Source organism: Octopus bimaculoides, chromosome 1 (assembly GCF_046866305.1).
Source record: "Octopus bimaculoides isolate indiv1 chromosome 1, ASM4686630v1, whole genome shotgun sequence".
In the NCBI taxonomy this organism is placed as follows: domain Eukaryota; kingdom Metazoa; phylum Mollusca; class Cephalopoda; order Octopoda; family Octopodidae; genus Octopus; species Octopus bimaculoides.
The window spans coordinates 179,490,836-179,514,888 of record NC_142928.1 but is presented as its reverse complement, the minus strand read 5'-3'; the positions used below and the strand labels follow the sequence as shown (position 1 = coordinate 179,514,888).

At 35.9% G+C, this 24,053-nt stretch overlaps 1 protein-coding gene across 35 annotated transcripts in view; it reads left to right on the top strand.

Moving 5' to 3' along the window:
• The window catches only part of LOC106871676 (zinc finger MIZ domain-containing protein 1), a 459,684-nt gene that overhangs the window by 373,086 nt on the left and 62,545 nt on the right, over nucleotides 1-24,053 (top strand). Inside the window, exon 1 of one of the 35 annotated variants that reach the window (XM_089363026.1) lies at nucleotides 2,184-2,319. The exons of the other annotated variants lie outside the window; for them this stretch is intronic. The gene's annotated coding sequence lies outside the window, so the exon portion shown is untranslated. Of the gene's footprint in view, nucleotides 1-2,183; nucleotides 2,320-24,053 lie in introns of those variants that run through there. 35 annotated transcript variants of the gene reach the window in all.

Below are 24,053 nucleotides of genomic sequence, written 5' to 3'. Positions count from 1 at the left end.
ACTGTATTTCAAACCTTTAACTGATTGTAAAATTCTGTCTGAAACAGCACATTAAATCCTTTCTACTATAGACACAACAAGGCTACCTGAAATCTTATGGGAGGGGACTTAGTCAATTACATTGACTCCAACGTTCAACTGGTACTTACTTCATCAAACCCTGAAAGGATGAAAGGCAAAGTTGAACTTAGAATGTAAAGATGGATGAAATGCAACTAAGTAGTTTGTCCAGTGTGCTAACTTTTCTGCTAGCTTGCTGCCAAAATCGAATCTATAAAATCAAGGTTAATATTTTGTGGGGCAAGGGGCACTTTATACTTCTTTATAAATTCCATCTGTTTTTTATTATATTTTTGGTAGTTGCCATTTTGCTGCTAAACAAAACGGAAAATGAAAAAAGAAATCCTTATAGACACCTGATATTTGACTCATGTTGTGACAGAGCCAGTTTTTAACCTTTGTCCCACTCCTAGCTTGTTGATTCATTATATACAAACAGAAGGGTGCAACTCTGCTTTGCCTGCCCAAATCTGACAATTTTTTTTTATAGCTATATTTTAGTTAAAAAGGCACAACAAAAAAAAAATTTTTTTTTTTTTAATTCATACTGAATTTAATTCTTTTTAAATGTCAGTCACAATACAGTGATGAGCTGGCAGAATTGTTGGCATGCTGGGCAAAATGCTTAGCGGCATTTCATCTGTCCTTCCTTACGTTCTGAGTTCCAATTCCTCCAAAGGTCAACTTTACCTTTCATTCTTTTGAGGTTGATAGAGTAATTACCAGTTGAGCACTGGGGTTGATGTAATTGACTTAGCCTGTCCCCCGAAATTGCTGGCCATGTGCTGAAATTTGAAACCAATATCAGTCAATATAAACCTGTTTCACTAGAAAACATCTGAGCTTATTTGAAACCTACAGATTGTCTTTCATTATTAAAAATCACGCAAAGAAATACTTTATTCATAGATTCTTGATTAAACATGTTATGTGGTTATGAAGCTTACTTCCCAACCAGGTGACCGTGGGTTCGATCCTACTGTACAGCACCCTGATCAGTTGTCTTCTACTAATAGCACCAGGCTGACTAAAGCCTTGTGAGTGGATTTGGTAAACAAAAAACTGAAAGAAACTTGTATATACATGTGTGTGTATCTTTGTGTTTGACACCCCCCTCCAACGGTTGGCAATCGATGTTGGTTTGATTACATCCACGTAACTTAGCAGTTCAGTAAAAGAGACCAAGAGAACAAGTACCGGCCTTAAAAAATTAGTACTAGAATTGATTTGTACAACTAAACTTTTCAAGGTAGTACCCCTGCATAATTGGACCAAGTAAAAAATAAAAGAGGTAATCAGTTTTATGTGTTAATATATTTTGATTTTCAAAGGCACTTTTAATTATTTAAAAAAAAATTAGTAAATACCCAAATATAGTTTAATTCCAGCCAAAGTCGGGTCTTATCAAACTGTCTAGTTATATGTGTCTTTTATTTGTTTCACTCATTGGATGCGGCCATGTTTGAGCACAGAAAAGTTTAGTCGAACAAACGGAACCAAATACTTTTCTCTTTAAAAGAATTCTTATTCTTTTGCCTTAAACAAACCAATACCGGTTGTCAAGCAGTGGGTAGGTGGAAGACAAACAAGCACTCACATATACATACGCGGCGGGTTCCTTTCAGTTCCCGTCTTCTAAATCTACCCACAAGGCTTTGGTCGGCCCTAGAGCATTGTAGATTCTTGTTCAAGGTACCACGCAATGAGACTGAACCCGGAACTATGTAGTTGAGAAGCAAACTTCTTCCCACACAGCCACGCCTGTATATATATGTGTGTATCAGCGTGGCCATAGCCTTTACACTGAAATACGTAAAAGAACAAAATATATATATATATATATATATATATATATATATATATATATATATATGTATATATATACATATATATATATATATATATATATATGTACATCCCCTTTTTTCCTAAACTGTGAAATGTAATTCGAGAGAAATTTGTCTGTTATATCTAGCTGGTCGATCGAATGCACAGGCACTTCCTCCCTGAATATTTGAGTCAGGTGAGGCGGTTGTGGAAATGTCGGTAGGAAAAAAATAATACAAAGGATAATTTTTCGTAATCTCTCAAGGGAGACAAGTATGTAAGATATTTCCTAAATAGAGAAAGTCTAGAATGGTGAAAGCGGTGAAGACAACCAGGTCATTTCCTCAACATTTAAGTTTATCGCTCTATCACTGCTGATTTTGTCTTATCTCAGTACACAGAACGTATTTGGGTACCATCTAGTTGTACACGGTAAATAAATGCTTTGGATTCCATGTAGCTGTTTACCGTGAGTGTATCTCTCTGTTGTTGAGAAGCAAACTGTAATCCAGCAGATCTATATAATCAGTGGCATTCTAACCGTGACCATCTTGTCTTTTAAGGGTATCTTAATCCAATTCAAACTTTTTTATGACATGGGAATGGGGGGAATATGTAACTGTTATTTCTGGCAGCTTTAGTGACCACAGAGATTCCCTCGGTGCTATTTACGAGTGTAATGTATGTCACGGTAGCTGTCTACCACTGCTGTATCATCGAGTATCACTTAGCTGTACTTCTACTACTGTACATCTGAGTATCAACCGTGTACTCACTGCTAAGTAACTGAGTACCAACAGTCTTGTTAACTATTAGTGTTTATCTGAGTACTAACCAGCAATACATTACCAATGTGTCTGAGTACCGTCTAGCGGTACACACTGCTGTTGTATGTTTGAGTGCTTTTTAATTTCAAAACACTGGTGCTGGTGTGTATCTGAGTATTACCTAGTTGCGTACCACTGGAATGTCTAATACACACCTAGTGTATGTCTGTTTGCCATCTAACTATATCATTGATGTATGTGTCTCTTAGATTAATACTGTATCATATGCGTATGTCTGTCTACCGTTTAACTATATTTCTGGTATGTGTCTGTCTCCTAACTCTACAGTACTGGTGTCTGCCTTACTAACTCTGTACTACTTGTGTGTCTTGTCTCCCTGTCTAACTCAATATTATTGGTGTGTATAGTACGACCATATAGCTAAGTCAATGTTGGCATCGTAATTCAATACATATTTCACATTATTACTGCTTGAGACAATTCACATCTTAAACAGTGAGAGAGAGAGAATAGTCAGGTTACTGTGTTAGAGATTTTTTTTTATTTACTTTTCCTATGCAATCTATTATTGAACTGCTATTTCACTGAAGTGACAACAAAGCTGACGAGATACAGATCAACTAACAGCATTGAAGTTGAATTATGTTGTCATACTCACTGTATTCATGGTAACTATGAACACAGAGGTAGACGATGTTTTATCTGCTAGTTGCAGCAAATACATGTGTAAATTATTAATTAATTAAAAAATATTATAGGTGTTTAGAGATTTTGTTGACTGTTTTGAGTTGCAAAAAATAATCGAGTATTAGATAGAAAAGTGAAAGATCCGTGACAGAAATTGTACTTCGAGTTAGATTAGGCATTTTTGCTTCCATTGTTTCATTACAGATTAGCTTTGTAACTTTCTAGTCATTTGAAGCGGAGGAAAGAACCAATTTGTTAATTGTCTTTGACTACTCCAGTTTGTAGCGTGGAAGAGGATAATTGTTTTGCATGGAGGTCTGATTGAGTATGGAACAAGCATGGGTTGATTTGACCGAGATTGCGACTTGATTTTCTCCTTCATGTGGCTATCTTGTTATAAATAAACAAGTGTGAAGAGTACAGAAATATATATATTTCGGCTGGTGAAGAAAGGTTATCGTGTTTGGTTATTTTTCGTTTCGAAGATATTGAAGTAAAATGTTTTAAGAGTGGATTAACCTGAGATTTAAAATCGAAATTAACCTATTACAAGGTTTTGTGTGGGTGGATGGGTATAAACTATATACTCGTATGTGTAGAAGTACTGCATTTATTCTGTGAATGCTCTACTTCAGTAATGATATATTTGTAACATTGTATTCAGACATACTTTAAAATGTCAGCTTTTATGTATTTATTTATTTATTTATTTAAGGCACACATTTTTTAAAGACTTGTTTAATTTCCCTTAATTTTCATAAATCTTCAACTTTTCTCCAAAATTAACCAAGGGACTTGGTGAAATATTTTTAAAAAAATATTTTAACATGTTTGACTTTGAAAAATATTTCTTAGATGTTTTAAAAACTGATGAAATTATTATTCGTTTCAATGTATTTATCAATATATTTAATTTTTTTTTCTTCTTCTTTCAGGTGAGTATTATTGACGTGGTGTCTTTTGGTGAACATTCAAAACCGGTATCGTTATCATTAGAGATTGTTCTTACTCATATTTAAAAAAAAAAATTAATGTTTTTTTTCCTATACTCTTTACATATTTTATTTAAATACAACCGACAAATCCAACTTATAATCAACACCACCACTATTTTACATCCGTTTTTACATACTGGCCATAGGATTAGAGGAGCTTCAAGGTGCCTCGCCTCGCCACGATCAATTGTCATCCAGCTGTCTTTGTTGTGTAATGTTGTTGTTTATTTACTGCTGGATGCCCTTCCTATCATTGCATTTTATTGTGCCACTGACATTAGAATGGATATCAGTCGTGCTAGATAGAGACCTCTCTGGTCTCCTCTGTGTCAGTGTTTTTATTCAAAATTACTGTTCCCTTAGTTGGGTTTAATGCACGTGGGACTTTGCAAAGTTCATATCTTCGGTTCATTCTTTCTCTCTCCCTTTCTTTGGTATAGTTTTTTTTTTAATACTGGATGCCCATCCTTTCATTAGCTACTGAAGAATGATTGGTGCGATAATAAAGACAGAAAGACAGCTGGGTGCGTTTTTATTGTAACAACCAGCACTAGGGAGGTCTCCAACAAGAATGAACTGAGTGCATTGTATCAGGCTGCAGCGCCATAGAGGTTATCCCCGTAAAGGTTTAAAAGTCTCCTTTAGCTAACATCATCAATCTTCTTTCCTATAGCTATTAAATAAAACTTTGTGGAGGAGTAATAAAATATATTGTTTATAAAGAGGATAAAGGAACTTATTTTGAGGTTTCTTATGTGGGTGGAATAAAATGAGACAGTTCTTAAAATTTAATTTTATCGTTGCAAGTTAGTCTGGTAGGAGACTTGTAATTTTGTACTTAATTAGGAGCCAGAGAATTATTGTCACTGGTTTTCCACTTCAAAATATTGTTTGGGAAATGTTTCTAAATTTTGAACAGTTTAAAAAGCAAATAGAAATACATGGATTACTAATCTAGCTAGCAATAAACTACTGAGAATTCTGGTAATAACAGTCTGTTGTTGCTTGATCTGCTAGAAATTACAACTGATTCCTCTCCCTCAAATTACACCCCCACTGTTGGAAAAAAATGGAAAGGCACATTAGAAAATGGAAATACACTGGTGTCTGAAAACTGAGATAGTCACAGCTGAAGTGTTTTTGATTTTAGATCTGCTTGATCAAGGGCTAAACTGCTGTGCCTGCTGACGTTGTTGTTACTACTACTACTACTACTACTACTACTACTACTACTACTACTACTACAACATTGTTCTACATTGATATCTCTATTTCAAAAGTAAATAAGATGAAATTTGCATTGATTACTGATACTGAATGGCTGTTTCTAGCTGTGTATAAAATGTCAGCTGTCTGATGTTGATGTTACATGTGTTTTGTCATCGACTTCAATGCAAAAGAAAAAAAGAAAAATAAATGCAGGAAAAAAAAAATTATATGAAATGGCAAAAGGAGAGTAGTAGTAAGTTTCTAACTAGACTTAACATGGTGAAGAAATATTCTAAACAGTTGCAATTAATAAAAGAATACACAAAACAAGGTTAGCTGCAAGTATACTGTTTTGAAGAACTGTGGAAAATTTGGTGTGAAGTGTAAATATTCCTGACAGTGGACACAAGCCATATGAAATAGTAGTATGAGGGAAACAACAATGCAGTACATGGTATATAGTGTAGCAACCACAAATAGAGTCAATTGTATACCATATTCCCTGCCATGCAAAGTCAACATAGTGTATAGTGTAAATATGAAAACGGAGTAATTTTTCCAAATTCCTTATGAATTTCACATGGAGTTTTTGGTCCTCTGAAGTCATTTTGGTGTATATACTGACCTCTTTTTTGGTTGTAAATTTTGGTCTGATTAAAATTTGGTTTGTATGCCAGAAAATACAGTACTAAGGTTGTAGGATCCATTTGTTTAGTCTTAGGTTTAGTGATATATATATATATATATATATATATATATATATATCATCATCGTTTAACGTCCGCTTTCCATGCTGGCATAGGTTGGATGATTTGACTGAGGACTGGTGGACCAGGTGGCTACACCAGGCTCCAGTCTGATTTGGCAGAGTTTCTACAGCTGGATGCCCTTCCTAACACCAACTACTCTGAGAGTGTAGTGGGTGCTTTTAAGTACAGTCTATTTCAATGATGGGCAACCGGCAACTCACAAGACTTTCTGAATGGTGTGCTTAATGAAAAATTACCTTGAATGTTTTTTCAGTAATGTAGCCCAGCTGATGATGGGCCATGTCTCATGCAGCCCACTTCTGGTAGAAGGTTGTGCATTCCTGGTCTACGTTATACTCGTGTGTGGGTACCATCATTATAGTCCATGGTATACTGGTATGTGTAAACCTTTTGTACAGGTCATCAGTCCATTGGTGCAGTACAATCCGTGTATGTATGTATGTATATGGGCACCATCAGTATAGTTCATGGTGTACTGGTATAAATGAACACTGAGCACAGCCTGTGTTATTCTAGTATGTAGGGACCATCAGTTAAAATCATAGTATACTGTTATATAGGAACTACCTGTATAACCCATGGCATTCTGGTGTGTTGTAACTCCAGTATCATGATATATTCAAAAAAATACCATTGATCTCTCTGTCCAGCTCAAGACCTTCAGATTTTAGGATTAGGCCATTCGGAAAGTCCTGCAGGCTGCAGTTTACCTATGACTGATCTAGGGTCTATAGAGAAATGTTGAAAATATTAATTTGTAACAACTATTTAATAAGAACACTAGTTAATTTAATTCAGCTATTGAGTGAGAGAGCAGCACATGCCATCAAAGTGATGCTTCATGATACCCATCTGATAAGGGGACATGAGGCACATGCATTACGACCATAATGTGTGTGACATAGAGGCCACAGCACAGGTTGGGGTCCTTTATTAGAATTTTCTTTAGGTCCAGTAGCCCATCTCCCTCAAAAGGTCCCTGAATAAATGTTGTTTAAAGATAATGAATGAAGCACCCATATTTCCAGAAGTGTTTGACTCAAATCTCAAAGAATTCCTCTCAACACATGGCTATGATGCTCCCCCACTACTTCTGCTCATGATCAGAGATGCACATATTGTCAGCCACCAAGGAACATATGCTCAATTGGTTATGGTCAAACAAATGACAAGCAAATCTGTGGTATTGAGCAGAATATTTTCTGTAGCCTATCTTTTATACCAAGACAAAATATGTACATGATAACACTTCCAATCAGTTAAGATCAGAAGCCATGAGAGCCACTGCCTGGTACTACATTAGGGCATTGAAAGCTGCTGTCTAGTACTGCATCAGAGCATTGAGAGCCATTGCCTGGTACTGCATCAAGGCATTTATTATTATTATTAAAGGATGAAATAAGTACTAGTTGAGTACTGGGGTCTATGTAATCAACCCCTCTTCTCTCACCAAATTTCAGGCCTTGTATCTCTCTAGTTGAAAGGATTGTTATTTTTTTTCTATTAAAGTAACAAGTTAGCAAAATTGTTAGTGCTTGGGACAAAATGTTTTCTGTTATATCTTCCTGCTCATCATATTCTGAATTCAAATACTGCTTTGGTAACGACAGTTGTAAATGTATTGAATGATTTGTAGCAATCCATTTAATCAAGGATTTGCTCTCATGCCATGGCCTCGGATACCAAAATATATTTATTTACCTATCACAATTATATATTACCTGTAATGTAAACCAGCTTCATCAGTACTTTAAAAAAATCAATATATATGCATTTTGAAATAGATATCACCCATGGACAAAATGAAATATTTAATTCTTTAAGGGCCTTAGGATTAACCTAGCAAAAACCAAAGTTTTAGTAAGTAGGGAGGCTGTTAAATCACAACCCCCTTCAGGTAGATGGTCCTGCTCGATCTGTAGAAAAGGCGTGGGTAGAAACTCCATACGATGTACCTGGTGTAAACTATGGTCACGTAAAAGGTGCAGCAATATCAAGGGAAGGTTAACCGGGAAAATAGTTTTTGTGTATGGAAGATGCACAGGGGCAATAAACACTGAAGATGTACAGAAAATAGATTCCATCACAAGCAGGGGGAGAAACCAGTAGTTGATAGCTTCTGCTACCTAGGTGACCAAGTCTGTAGTGGGGGTGGTTGCTCTGAGAGTGTAGCAGCTAGAATAAGAATAGCCTGGGCAAAGTTCAGGGAGCTCCTACCTCTGCTAGCAACTAAAGGCCTCTCACTCAGGATGAGAGGTAGATTGTATGATGCATGTGTGTGAACTGCCATGCTACACAGCAGTGAAACATGGGCCATGACTGCTGAGGACATGTGTAGGCTTGAAAGAATGATGCTAGTCTGATCTGCTGGACGTGTAATGTCAGTGTGCATACACAACAGAGTGTAAATGCTCTGTGAGAAAAGTTGGGCATAAGAAGCATCATGGTGTGCAAGAGAGACGACTGCACTGGTCATGTGTCACGTATGGATGAGGACAGCTGTGTGAGGAAGTGCCACTCCCTAACTGTGACCTTAGAACAATGGGCCTCACAGAGGCAATGACAGGTGACCAAGACCTTTGGAGATATGCTGTGATTGAGAAGACCTAGCAACTAAAGTGAGATCGCAGTCATGCATGTCCGGCCCAGTTAAGAGTACTCCTGATGTGTCTGGCAATGTGATATGCTTGAGAAGACATGTTGCGTCAAGTAAAACCAATATCGTAGCTGTGCCCCCTGACTATCCCCCGTGCTGGTGGCACATAAAAGCACCATCTGAACGTGGTCAATGCCAGGTCCACTTGACTGGTGCCCATGCTAGTGGCACGTAAACAGAACAATCCGAAGGTGGCTGATGCCAGTACTCCTTGACTGGCCCCTGTGCCTGTGGCATGTAAAAAGCACTACCCAAACATGATCGATGCCAGGCCCGTGTGACTGGCTCCTGTGCTAGTGGCATGTAAAAAGCACCCACTACACTCTTGGAGTAGTTGGTGTTAGGAAGGGCATCCAGCTGTGGAAACTCTGCCAAATCAGATTGGAGCCTGGCACAGCCGCTGGATCTCCAGACCTCAACGGACGATGATGATGATGACACACATATATGGTGGGCTTTTTTTCAGTTTCCCTCTCTGAAATCCGCTCACAGGGCTTTAGTTGCCCAAGGCTATAGTAGAAGACACTTGTCCAAGGAGCTGCGCAGTGATACTAAACCTGGAACCATGTGGTGGGGAAGCAAGCTTCTTACCACAAAACCATACCTGTACCTCACTAGAATTTTTTAAATCTTTACGTAATAGAATAAGGAACACAATTTTGTGATTAACAACAAACATGACAAGCTGTACAGACTCCTTAATATAAAGTTATATGTAGAATATATTTAGTAACTATAAGTACAGGTATAGGTGTTTGGTTAAGAGGTTTGTTTACACCCATGTGGTTCAGAATTTGTTCCCCCTGCACAAGCATTGTGTGCAAGTGACTTCTACTGTAGCCTCAGTCTGACCAATATCTTGTAAGTGGAATTGGTAGAGGGGAAACTGTTGGAAACCTGTATACATCTAAATATATGGACATGCATGTCCGTGTGTGTGTGTTTTTCACTTCCTTGATTCTGTATACCATGCTACCATGTGAAGTTCTCCATTCTGATTAGCCATGAAGCAAGGCACAATAGTTGGAATTTGGTTTGGTCTAGACATCCAGGTGGACAAGAACAGGGAAGAGGTGATGAGTAGGGTGGCCAGCCTCATCCAGAAATAGGCCAAGAGGAAACTATGCCTGAAGGGTAGGGCAGAGGTAGTGAATGCGTATATCATATCCATCATCTATTACTGCCTAACTATTGTGGAGAACCATGATTCTGTGTACAGTGCTACCATGTAAACTGTGTCATTGTTTAATTCCAAGTGAAAGTATGTCTGGTCATCTTGATGCTTCATAAACAATGTCTTTGTTTATATCTGCTCTTAAAGCATATCCTGTTAGTGAGTTATTTGTTAGATCAGGAGAAATAGTACTTTACAGAGAAACGACATCTCTCTCAGCCATAGGTTCTGTCCACTTGGAGTGCTCAGCTAGCCTTTTTATGCAACTGTGATCTTCAATAAGCATTGCATGTCTGTACACTGTGCTACCTTCACTCTTGCGCACCACATCTGACCCATCTTATATCCATTTTTCCTTGAGTTATTTGATCGTTTTATCACCCACTTTTTCATATGTCAAATACAATTCTTTGAGGTAGTTTGTCTGTAGTTGGATGCCCTTTCTGTCATCAACACTTGTTTCCACACAAGGTATATTCTCCCACTCCCTTGACTAATGCTTGCATGGTGGTGACACACATTGACAGATTATCACACATTGCCTAAATGAGGAGGCACACACACCATGTTCCGTTTGGTTTGCTTCCTAACTATGGTTTCAGAATTTAATCGGAAACCACATGGTTCGGAAGCAATCTTCTTGACCACACATCCATACCTGTGCCTTTATTCATGTATGCTACTGTTTCATATCCAGTGGAACATGCTTGTTTCATTTATTCCTTGCATTTACTGATCCTCTGCATTGAAAGATCATGTTTCACTGTTATGCAACATTGTACTTTGTATTCAAGTATCAGGCAATCTGACCTCCATTGTGAGAGGAAAGCTCTTTGTTACCATCAAATGTAGGAGCTCCAGGCTACATTCCTAACTACTCCTTTGCCGCATAACAAACATGGCTATTGCTTGATAGAAGTAAAGTCCTGTCTTCTTTCCTACTTAATAAAACTTTGGTATTTGGTTAGTTTACTTTGTGGTCTCTCAATTCTTAGTTTTGCTTCCATGTCTAGAATTTCTTCCCTAACTCTACTAATTCAGCTGTAAGAGCCAGGTCATCAGTATACACAAGTTCATAAGGATAAGAAGTCTTTATAAACTTTTACAGTATGGTTGGAGGGCTATTATAAATATGAGAGGACTAAAAACTGAGCCCTGATGGACTCCTGCTGACTCATTTGCTAACTTTCACTTTTACCTGAAGTTCTTTGTATTTGGTCAATTCTTATAATATGAAAATATTTTTCTTTCATTCAAGTCAAATCCTCATCAGTTGTATTTAATTTTCTTTTCTTGCAGTTTCCTTTTTTGATTTCTTATGAAAATTTACAAAGTTCAATTATATGCTCTTCCATGGAGGACTGACTGTAGTACAAAAATTACCATGCTTTATTCAATTTAAACTAGTTATTTAAACCTTATGTTACACCTAGACTCAGAATGCTGAGTATTTGTATGTCTTGCAACAATAGAAGATATGAACATAAAAAAAAACTTTTCTGAATGAACAAAACGAAAAAAAGAAAAGAAAAATCATGTTTAGCTGTACAAAATTAATATATATATATATTTATATACACACATGTTTTTCTTTATGTATGTTTTATGTGTGTGTGTAGATAGGAAGATAAACATATAGATATATTTAGACAACACACGTTTGTGCGTGTGCTTTTACTTTCACACCTGATACATATATTTAATTTATTAACCCATAAAACAGTTATTTCTATATTCAGTGTTATGAGGTGAATGACCCTCTGAGCAATTTATCTAACCTATCAGAAGTAGCAGTCTAATTTTTCTCCAATCATGCCTCATTGCCTTAAACAAGCCTACATTGAGTAATATAGTCCTTGACAAAGGCTATAGGACTGCCATTGATTATATTTTTGTAATTAGCATTTTTCATCAAATTAACTTCTATCACTCCTTTTCCTTGAAATGTAAACCAAAGTGCTTAAAGCATGCATCCCAGAAAATATATTTTTATTTCTTTACATTCAAAACATATGACTTGGAGGTTTATTTGTTTCCCTTGTGTTATGCACATTACCCATATTGTATATTTAGTGCTTTTTTTAAAAATCAATTTTAATCTGATTTCAAACTCTCCATATTGTGTATCTAAGTGAGAATCTACTCTTCTGTACCTCTCATATATATCTATAGATAGATAAATAGATCACTATTAGCCTTAAGAATATACTTCACTGAGGAGCTCTAATAAGATCAAAACATGTCCATTGCTTTCACCAGTTGACTTTGAAGACCAAGCCCACTCCCATTTGTATTACTTGCATTATTTAGATATTTTAATTAGCTGATTTTATTGGAGTTTCCTTTTATAGAACTACTTTCTTTTAATTTTGAAATTATCTGTTTTAAACCCTTTAGTTGTGTGAAACCAACATGGGTCACAACATTTTTAAAAACATTAACAGATGGGTTGGTATGAAAAGAGTTAACCTAGTTTTTAGAGACCTTTTCTTCTCAGGAAGATGTCATTTTGCTTAATTTTTAAGACCTATTCTTATCATTATTCTTATCTTTTTTTATTTTGCTATACAATTACAGCATCTCATTTTACAAACTATTCCTCATGCTTTTAATTCTTCTTATCAAACACTATAATACTAATTTAATTTTCACTTAAATATCATCAGCTATATGATATTTATACAGCAACAATTTCTCTCAAAGCTATTTATATTATCTTGTGATTCTAATTTAGTAAATGCATTTGTATAACAATACAATAAATTAAGTACTAATTGTTACTTGCTTTGATTAAACTGTACTAATGTATCATATTGATCAATAATAAACCTGGTTGATGAATATTTCCAATGGCCTTCTTGGTGGGTAGATTTGTGTTTGTAATATTGAATCTCAATTTCTAGCATCTATTGATAATTCCTATTTTTAATTTATCTTACTTTGCATCATATTATTCTTTTACTTATTTTATGCAAGCCAGGCGACTCAATTTTTTTTTTTTTTTTTTGTCTGTAAGAAGTCTGCTTACATTTAATTGAATTTACTCTGATATTAGTGTATGCAGCTCTGTTGCTGCAGAACAGAATGGCAAAATAATTTACTGAAATAGTATCAAATAGAGTTACACTGGTCCCACTTCCAAGCTGAATGTGTTACACAGATAAACAGTAGTTTGTTTTCTTGGTCTTTTGTAGATAAAATGATTTACAAAAATGAATAAAATTGTAACAAAACAATTATTGTATCATCAGATTGTGGCTTGAACAGTATCTTAATTTTAACGTTATTGTTATCTATGTTATTGTATGGATCAGAACAGTTCTAAATTGTGTTTATCAGTGTAAGCTCTATGGTTCTTTTTGTAGCATCAGGTAACTAAAATTAAATCTCATAAGCAAGGTAAGCACTAATGCTGTTCTTGAAATTGCTAATAAAAGCAATGGAGCAGTGTTTGGATTTATAAAATAGAAATCTCAGCAAAACCTAAATCTGTTGTTTAAGAGTAACTGATATTCATGGCCTATAAGAATTTTCATTCATGGATTTAAAGGGAGCTTTTAGTTTCAAATTAATTGACTAAATTCCAGAAGGTCTTTTTTATAGGTCAGTTATTTGGAGAGAGGGAAGAAATGAAAGAAAACAAAGTAAATGACAGTGTGATGCAGTGAGTTGGCTCTCAGTACATCACGGTAGTATCTGGAAGGAAATGGTGAGGATAAATTGCAGTCATAGTTATTATTGGGGTGGCAAAATTGTTAGCGCACCAGACAATATGCTTAGTAGCATTTCTTTTGGGTTTATGTTCTGAGTTCAAATTCCACTGAGGCCAGCTATGCCTTTCATTTTTTCGAAGTCAATCAAAATAAGCACCAGTTGAGCACTGAGATTGATATGATCAAGTAGATCCCAAAATTTCAGGCCTTTGTGCCTATAGTAAGTAGAAAGAAACAAATTATTAAATATTATTATGAAGGAGTGAGCTGAGAGAATTGTTAGTCTGCTAGAGAAAATGCATACTAGCTTTTCTTCAGGCTTTATGTCCTGATCTTATATACTGCTAAGATCTACTCTGCTTTTTATCCCTTCAGTATTGTTAAAATAAATACTAGTTGAGCTGTGAGGTCAATGTAATTGACTCACCTACTCCCCTAAAATTGCTGGTGTTGTGCTAAAATTTGAAACCATTATCATTATTCTTACTGATTAAATTACATGGAATTTGGTTTGGTCTAGACATCCAGGTGGACAAGAACTGGGAAGAGCCAGTCTCATCCAGAAATAGGCCAAGAGGAAACTATGCCTGAAGAGTAGGGCAGAGGTAGTGAATGCATATATCACATCCATCATCTATTACTGCCTAACTAACTATTGTGCCTTTCTTTCATGGCTGATCAGAATGGAGAACTTGATCCTCCACTTTCTGTGGAGTGGGTTGTATTCCACTGGTCAGGTGGTCCACTCTCTGAAAGACTGGCCATGCCATGGTTCATGATTCAGTGAGGCTGTAACATCTCCAGTATTTTCTGGATGATGAGCAGGTGTTGTCACTGTTTGTTTTTCTACATGCTTTTCTACAACTTGTCTCCTTGATAGAGTTGCAGTCCTAGATCAAACGTACACTGAGGTAGGGCACCTAGAATACTACTGACAGGTGCTCACAGCCCTCTACTAGTTGGGCAATATGGTTGATGGATATTCTGTTCTGTAGAGGATTAGTGGTGTGTAAGAGTGTCTGTGTCTTCAGGGAAACTCTGGATTCTACATGCTTGTAGGATAAACTCTACAAACACAGTAATTTGGTATCAGCTATACTTGCCTGAAATGTACACAGTGATGAAACCCTCTGGCATGCACTCGTACAGTCCTTAAGCACATTGCTGACTTATATAGAGTTATGTCAAACACCTGCTATCACATGTAGGAAAAGCCTGGCTATCGGCTGACTCTATTGTGAGGATCGCCCCCACAAAGAGCTAAAGACAAATACTTCCCATTTCAGCAAAGCCTTGCACTATGTGTTTTGGTTTCTAGTTGACCCTACTGAGGTCAACTTTGCCTTTCATTCCTCCAAGGATGATAAAATAAAGTACCAGTCAAGCATGGGTGTTGATTTAATTGACTAATCTCCCCCTATCAAAATTACCAGCCTGGTGCCTAAATTAGAAATTATTATTTATATTTATTATAAATAAATAGGAAATGGGGTAAGCTGGCATAATATTTATCAAATTTGATTTTGTTGCATTATTTTTAAAACAATATATTATATGAAGTTCATGTATGAAACATTCCAACTAGCCTTGTTTCTTTTACAAGTTAAATAACTAGAGAATTATTAACATTGTCTATAGTTGTTGGTTTCATTGTGTGTTGTAAAAAACTGCTTTGGATTTCTCCAAATACACACTTAGTAGAAAATTAATTATTGATGGAATAATGAAATTTCTTTACTTGAAGTTAATTGTTTATCCGCTAATAAGTTTTTAGAGCCAGTTCCTAACATATACTTTTGTGAAGAACATATGATTGGCAAGCGTGTGAAATGATTATTATAATAAACTTGTGTTGTGGTTGTAATAGTAACTCCACCTGTGTCTAATTTTACTTCATTGGCATGTGCCATATGCATGGGAATTATACATAGATTAAACTTTAAACTGTAATCTGGATTATATATATATATATATATATATATATATATATATATATATATATATACACATACATACATATATAGGTAGATAGATTCACACACACACACACTAGTTATCATGTGAGATACATTCCTGGTGAATTAACTTTGTAGCACAAGTTGGATTCTTGGTGATTCTTGATTAAACCTTTTTTTTTTTTTTTTTTAAATATTTATTCCTTGTACCTGGGGCAATAAACACTGAAGATGTACAGAAAACAGATTCCATCATATTCCAGGGAGAGAAACTAGAAGTAGTTGATAGCTTCCGCTATCTAGGCAACCAGGTCTGTGTTGCGGGGTGGTTGCTCTGGGAATGTAGTGGCTAGAATAAGAATAGCCTGGGCAAAATTCAGAGAGCTCCTACCTCTGCTGGCAACTAAAGGCCTCTCACTCAGGATGAAAGTTAGACTGTATGATGCATGTGTGTGAACTGCCATTCTACATGGCAGTGAAATATGGGCCATGACTGCTGAGGACATGCGTAGGCTTGAAAGAAATGATGCTAGTATGATCTGTTGCATGTGTAATGTCAGTGTGCAAACACGACAGTGTAAGCGCCCTGAGAGAAAAGTTGGGCATAAGAAGCATCAAATGTGGTGTGCAAGAGAGATGACTGCACTGGTATGGTCATGTGTTACGTTAGGATGAGGACAGCTTGTGAGGAAGTGCCACTCCCTAACTGTGAAAGGAACCTGTGGAAGAGGTAGACCCAGGAAGACATGGGATGAGGTGGTGAAGCATGACCTTAGAACATTGGGCCTCACAGAGGCAGTGACAGGAGACCGAGACCTTTGGTGATATGCTGTGATTGAGAAGACTCGGCAACTGAACTGAGATCACAGCTATGCATGTCCAACCCAGTTAAGAGTACCCCTGATGCGTTGGGTAATATGATATGCTTGAGAAGACCTATTGAGTCAAGTAAAACCGATATCGTAGCTGTGGCCAGTGCCCCCTGACTGGCCCCCGTGCCGGTGGTATGTAAAATGTATTATCCAAATGTGATCAATACCAGGCCTGCCTGATTGGCTGCTGTGCTGGTGGCACGTAAAAAGTACCCGCTACACTCTTGGAGTGGTTGGTGTTAGGAAGGGCATCCAGCTGTAGAAACATTGCCAGATTAGATTGGAGCCCGGTGCAACCGCTGGCTCTTCAGACCTCAGTCAAATTGTCCAGAATGCTTAATTTATAGACTGGTTTTTATTTTCATTACTTCATTAGTAATGTATATCATACCTGTCTTTTTTTTTATCATCTGGAGAAGTTAAAAGGTAAGAAGCTGATGTTAAGTACAACAGTATCAATTTTTATTTGCCAGAGGGATGGCATTTATCTCAAACTGGGAATATCTTTCAGCAGTAGCACTGCCGGGCAGAGGATTTCTGGAAGTTAAACATAGTCCCCAACTTGGAAAGTTCTTAAGAATAGACCAGCCAGTTCATTCTTGTCACTGATTTCCCCTAAGAATGTTGTCGCTCTTCTCCCACAACTAATCTTCTATAGATCACTGGTGTGAAACTTTTATCAACTGCTTTGCTTAATTACTACCCAGTCTTGGTTTTTGCTTAGCCTAGCGTTATAGCTCCGTCAGAAAAGATAAGCTGGAAATGGTATGCCTTATGATTGGAAACCACACCTGCTTATCACTCAAGAATCTCTATAAATACTGCCACTTCTACATATCTCTGTGCAGCAGTAGTTGCAGCATGGAAGCCGCCTCCTCCTTGCAGAGGATATTGGTTACAGGTGGTCAGTCTGGTCAGTGGAATGCATGCATCCCTTACACAAAATGCAGAAGAGTTTCTCCAATACTGTCAAATGAAAACTAGACCAAAGCAAACTATTGATGAATGTGATATAGGCATTTTGGGCTATTTCTGGATCACACCAGCCACCTTACATGTAACCATGTTCTCTGAACCAGTACTTAAGTGATTTAACCAGTCCATCAGTCCATGATGCTGTCAAACAGCATAAACTTGCCTCTCTAGATGCCAAGTTGCAAGCCCACTAACTTATCTGAATTAATATTTGCTCTGGCCATTACTTTGTATTTCTTTAGAATAATGATGATCTTATTTTATCCACCTGGAAGGATGATGGGGGAGTCATCCTTAATGAGTAAGCAAGTTAAATTGTTTTAATTTGACTTGTAAAAGGTTAAATTTCTATGTACCTGCACTTCACCCCACAAGGTTATCTTCTAGTTATAGGAAATTGCCTTTGTCGCTTTTGATTGCGAGGGGAATATAATTTATGTGGGATACTTTTCCAAAAACTGAATTTATGGTTGCTATAGTGTGTCCCTTGAAAGACTCACCTTCTTCACTCAGTCAACATAGCTGGAAATTGGTGTCACAGCCACTTCACGCTTGGGTTGTTGGTTTGAAGAAAGACATCTAACTTTAAAAGCATTTGCTCTGACAGATCTTGCAGATAATTCATTATTTGGATTCTCTGAATAAATTAATTTAGCCTTGGAAAACAGATGCAAAAATGTTTAAGTAATAAATGTATAAAGTTGTAAATATGAGTAAGCAGAATACGAATGAATAGTGATATAACAACTGTGATGAAAGTTTACATTAGAAATAAATATTGTAAACTTCAAGTGAGTTACTTTTGTAACTAGCATAGATTAATTGCTGTTCATTTTTCTTAGTTATAAAATTAACTTATTTTCACAGTGTACTTGAATATTTAATGTTCATGTAAACGTGTGTTATAAGCTGATCAAGAGCAGATGCACTTGTAAATTTGGATGTTTACATTTTGTTAGAGCAAGTATTTTTGTAGATGACTGCATTCTTCTACTACTCACCACTCAGGTGTGAAGTTGGAGTACCACCTATTTCTTGCTATGTTGATAGTAATGAGTAGAAATAAAATGTCCCTTGCTCAACATTGTAGTATAAACACCTGTGACTCACCAGCAAATTCATATAAACGCAAAATGAAGTAACTACTTTTAATAAGCAAAATCAGTTTCAGCCTGCGATAATGTGTTTTTATTGTATTTTGTTTAATTAGTAGGTCTTATCACATATTCTGATTGGATTAGCTGTGTGTTTATTTGAAATTTTCTGTATAATGTCAACACTTTGAATCATTCCATTAAAATCATCACAAGTCATCTGAAATCATCTATGTTGACTTTCCAGAAATAGCTAACACATTGGATAGTATAGTGCTAGAATTACAAAAGTTAGGCAGGTCATGGCTTGAACACTTTTGATCTTATTTTGATCTTATCAGCTAGGTCTGATCTAAGGCTAAACAATAGCAATAATCTTCACAAGTTTACAATTAAGTTGTATTTAAAATGCTGAGCTGTAAGAAAGGGAACTGTCAGAAATAGGTTTATGTGTAAATGAATAATATAACATTCTATTTACTGTTATTATTGTGTATTTTAACATTTTAACTAGTTCTTGCTCTGGTTATTATTAAGATTTATCTACATTCTCAATAGTTATAGTGAATTATATTGGTTTAAGGCTCCTACTAGATTTATGAGTTCAAATTCTGTCCATGTAAGTTTAAATTTTCCAGTAACTAATTAATTTAAATATTATACTAAACTTTTGTTTTAGTTTTGTGTATGTGTGTGTGTGCAGGTGTGTAGAAATCAGAATTAGTAGAAAGTGGATTTTATATTCATAATCATACAACTTAACCCTGGTAGCCATGTGCTTCACTTCTGGCCCATCAGGAACAGTCGGTGGATGATTGAAACTATCTTAAGCATGCCCCTCAGCATCCTATATAACCAAAATTGACAGCCCAAAGTGAAAGGGATTCAGATAACAAGTATGGTCTTAATGCTTGGAGAAAATTGCCTGCCCATACAAACTGGACCACTTTTGCTAATACCACAGCTCCTGCCATCAGCTGAAATGTGATGTCTCTGTGCACCACACAGCCACACACAAACTTTCACACCTTCTAAAACTGCAACTGATCCTTTTGGTCCTTTGCCAAAAGGATAGCTACCAACTTTGTAAAATTCTCCTTTCCTTCACTTCACTACTATGGTGGTTTGTGGATAGTACTCCACTGGGAAAACATCTACATTTGCTGCTTGCTTTCCATCTGACTCCACGTTATACAAGTAAATTTTTTTTCAAAACTATCCCTTTCTGAGTCCCAGGTACAAAATACACCTTGCACACATACACACCAAGTGTAAAAGTAGCTCCAGTCACATCAAGTCAACAAAGTTACCATCCATCACACAATGTTCCTTCCATTTTCCTCAAACAATGCATTCCTAAGCTAGCATCTGTATTCATCTCTCTCTCTCTCTCTCTCTCTCTCTCTCTCTCTCCCTCTCTCTCTCTCTCTCTCTCCTCTCTCTCTCTCTCTCTCCCTCTCTCTCTCTCTCTCTCTCCCTCTCTCTCTCTCTCTCCCCCCCCCTCTCTCTCTCTCTCTCTCTCTCTCTCTCTCTCTCTCACACACACACACACACACACACACACACACACACATTCATCCTTCCCTTGTCTTTCAGAACAGTGGCTTCCTGTTAGATTGCACTAGTTGAGTGTGTGCTGATGGGACATTTACTGACTCTTACTTTTGACGTACCCCAAGCTTTGGCATTGTCCTCACTCTTTTTCTCCTATACATCAGCAACCTGCTTGTTACCACCTCTGACAAAACCCATTCCTATGATGATATTTTCCTTCATATCTCCTTAACTTTTAGCACCAAAGTACCAGCCATATGCAACATAGCCCAGGTACCTTGTGCTAAATCTGCCCATAACTTTATGAACAGAAACTGCAAAATATTCTCCAATGGGATCAAGCTAATCTTGTCTCCTGCAACAGCAAAAAGACATAATCACTGCACATATCAATAGAAGAATTGGTCACAAAAGATGGGTGTCCTGTCTTTATCCTCTCTTTTCTGCCTCTACTGCATTATTGTCTCTTTCATGACTATATTCCACCCCACATCCATCATATTTTATTACAGTTCTGAAATTTGTCTTGTCCTTTAGCCCATATAAAAAAAAAAAAAGAGCTACTCCTTTATAATTTTAAACAATGACAGCATTTGTAATCATGAAGTTGATGTTATTGTTACAATAATAACTAACAGATATTTTATTTAGAGTTAATGAAAGGAAGAGTAACAATATTGCTAAATAATAATTATTGTGAGATGAAAATCGTATGTAAAAATCCTAAAAACCACTTTGAGAGTTGCAGTTAAATTAACTAACTTCAACTAATGACTTAAAACTCATCTACAGATCTAACACAAAATGTTATGCTTTAGTTTGGTGTTGAGAAAATGTGTTGTACAACCAAGTTACTGTATTTGGTTGTTTGTGATGGAGAGTAATGAACAGTTTGACCAATTTACATCTAGTCTGTTTTTGTTTTTATAAAGTTTTTGTTGTGTTGTCAAACAATGTAAATTTGTTTGGTCATAGTAGGTTTGATTCATTGATTTGATGTAGGGTTAGTATCTCAGTAACAGTTTAGGCATAAGTATGGAAGCTGATGTCATTATTTAGGCTTACATGTTTCATGCTTGTCTAAATCAGATAATTGTTCATAATGATGGTTATGAGTAACTGCTACAATTATAGAAACAGTAAACTAAATTGTATATAATAATTTACTTATGTTGTACATGATTTTGTCAATTTAACTTAAAATTGGACTTCATATCTTATCATACAACTAAGTGGTGTTCCTCATATTAACAACTGTGAAGTGAGAGTTTTATTTGTCATCTGCTAAGGTTGACAGAGGCAAACTGGAACTGTAGTTATTACACTATTATGTTCAAGCATGTAAGTCATTCAAGCTCTTCACATTTTACTTTAAGTATGGATTACTAATATCTGCTTACCTTTAGTTCACAACAGCAAAGGAAATCTTCTAACTATGCCTGCTTTGTTTGAAATAATATTTGAAAATTTTTTGTTGTATGCATTCGATAATAATTTTGTCACCGAAATAAGGGAGATATTTAAAAGGTTATCTACAACTGCGAAAATGACACATACAACAAAAAAAAAATTGGGTCTGTTAAAATTAGGTGTTGAAACTTTTAAGCTCAGATAGAATGCTTGACATTTTTAAGTGGGAAATAATAATTGCAAAACTGTTATTTGATTGGTCAGTTGGATCATTCCTAAACAAATTTTCAGATTTGTCACCTAACTTCATCTTACAATTTAAAGCTAAGAGAATGAGTATTAGTAGTTCCCCCTTGCATCTCCTGGCAGAAACCACTGAAAACTGAGACTTTAGCTACTTCCATTTACAGATGGCTAACTTGACATTTTCATACATATCCTGTACATGGTTTTCAGAAAAAAATACTTTTCACTGTAACTTTTTTGTTGATGAGTTGTTTCCTTTCCCTTATTTTTTCATGAGCAAAATAGATGAGTGGGATTAAAAGAATGAGACAGCAGGAAAAAACAAACAAACAAAAGACATCAGAATCTTGAATCTTACATCTAACTTCAATGCTTTTGAATTGAAACATTCTGAATTTCTCTTGTAATTGTAAAATTTGTTTTTGATAAAGAAATTATGAAACAAGTTGGCATTTTCAGTACAACTTACCATTTATGAAACTTATGACATAACTTACTAGATTTAGTAAAAGAGACCTGCAAATTACAAGGTCTATTCATTTACTAAAATGAAAAGAAAAACCTGGTTCAATTAATGAAAATATTATAAAGGTATATATTATATTGTTGAGTCATGAAGAATAGATTTTTCCACACCTGGTATTTTGTTCAGACTACAACAATCACAGCTTCCTTCCAAAAACAGATGGTGATGCTTAAGAATTAATAAATTCTTGATTGAATATTTCAAGTCATAATTCAATTTAACTACACTTCAGTAATCTTCTACAAAACACAAGGAGCCTATAGAAAATTCAGATGTACCAAGTTGTTCTGCATGCTGTTGAGTTAGGCTGTAGTCTGAGCTACTAACAGCTGAAACCTATCTAAAGTTATACCAATTTTAGAATATCACAAACTGAGTATTTGAGATATACTTTAGTTTTTGACATTTATCACTGTTATAGTTACTGTATGAGCCTATTGTTAAATTACCATGTCTCAAACTCAAAACAGAATAACCAACAATAACCGTTTAGTCTATCATAGTCCTCTACACTTGAGCTTTGAATTGACATATGTTAGAATATCAAATAAAATGCCTCATGGTAGTTCTGATTCCCTGGCTCTTGAGTTCAAGTTTCAACAAGCTTAACTTTGCTTTCTTGTACTGATCTAGGATGGTGGACTGGTAGACTGGATGCCTTATGGCATTTGTTCCAGCTCCTTAGTGTTCTGAGTTCAAATCATGCTGTTGCCTATGTGTGTGTGATCAACTTATCTGTCAACTGGTTTAACACTATTTCTTGGCACTTTGGTGTATCTTTAGTGGAGTCCATTCTGTTGTAAACGTTTAGGCTTTGTCTCTAGTTGGAGGATATCTTCCCCCTTTCCTCCTACCACTCTCAGAAGCTCTGTGAAGTGTCATAAACATTGACTTCTCTTTTCAGTAAACTATGGAATTGGGGAGTTAATCAGAAAATTGTGTTGAGTGTGTTGTTTAAAGCTTTAATAGTTTAAGTTTTGTAGTCCTGAAACTTTAAATTGTAAATATGTAGTTGTAATATTAGCAAATTGAGACACCCATGAGTGTCTTGTCTCTGGCAGGTATGAATTATGTTTCTCTACCAAATTAGTTAATCTTGCAATCTACACCACCTAGGAAATATTTATTGTTTTAGAAAATGTCCATGTAATCAAGGTGTAATTGATTGATCAAATGTATGTGAAGTTGTCTGATAGAGATAAGGAATGTTTATGAATGACTTAGGTATTATTTGAAATTTGTAAATCTTATAAACTCTAAGGGTTTGTTGTGTGGCTTAACCTGGTAAGTTTAATCTGTTCAAGCTATAATTCCATTTTACTGGGAATTTCAGATCTGATGCTCAGCCAAATACCTGATACAGCGGGAACTGACAAACCCCATGTTAAAATCTTGTCAAACTAAAAGTAGATCAGTCAATCTAAAATGTAAGTCATCAGTACAAAATTAACTGTTTGCAAATGTCTACTCACAAATCTCAATATTTTACATGTTTTGAGTATTTTCAGTTTTTTTAAACCCTGCATTAAGAGGTCATAGCTC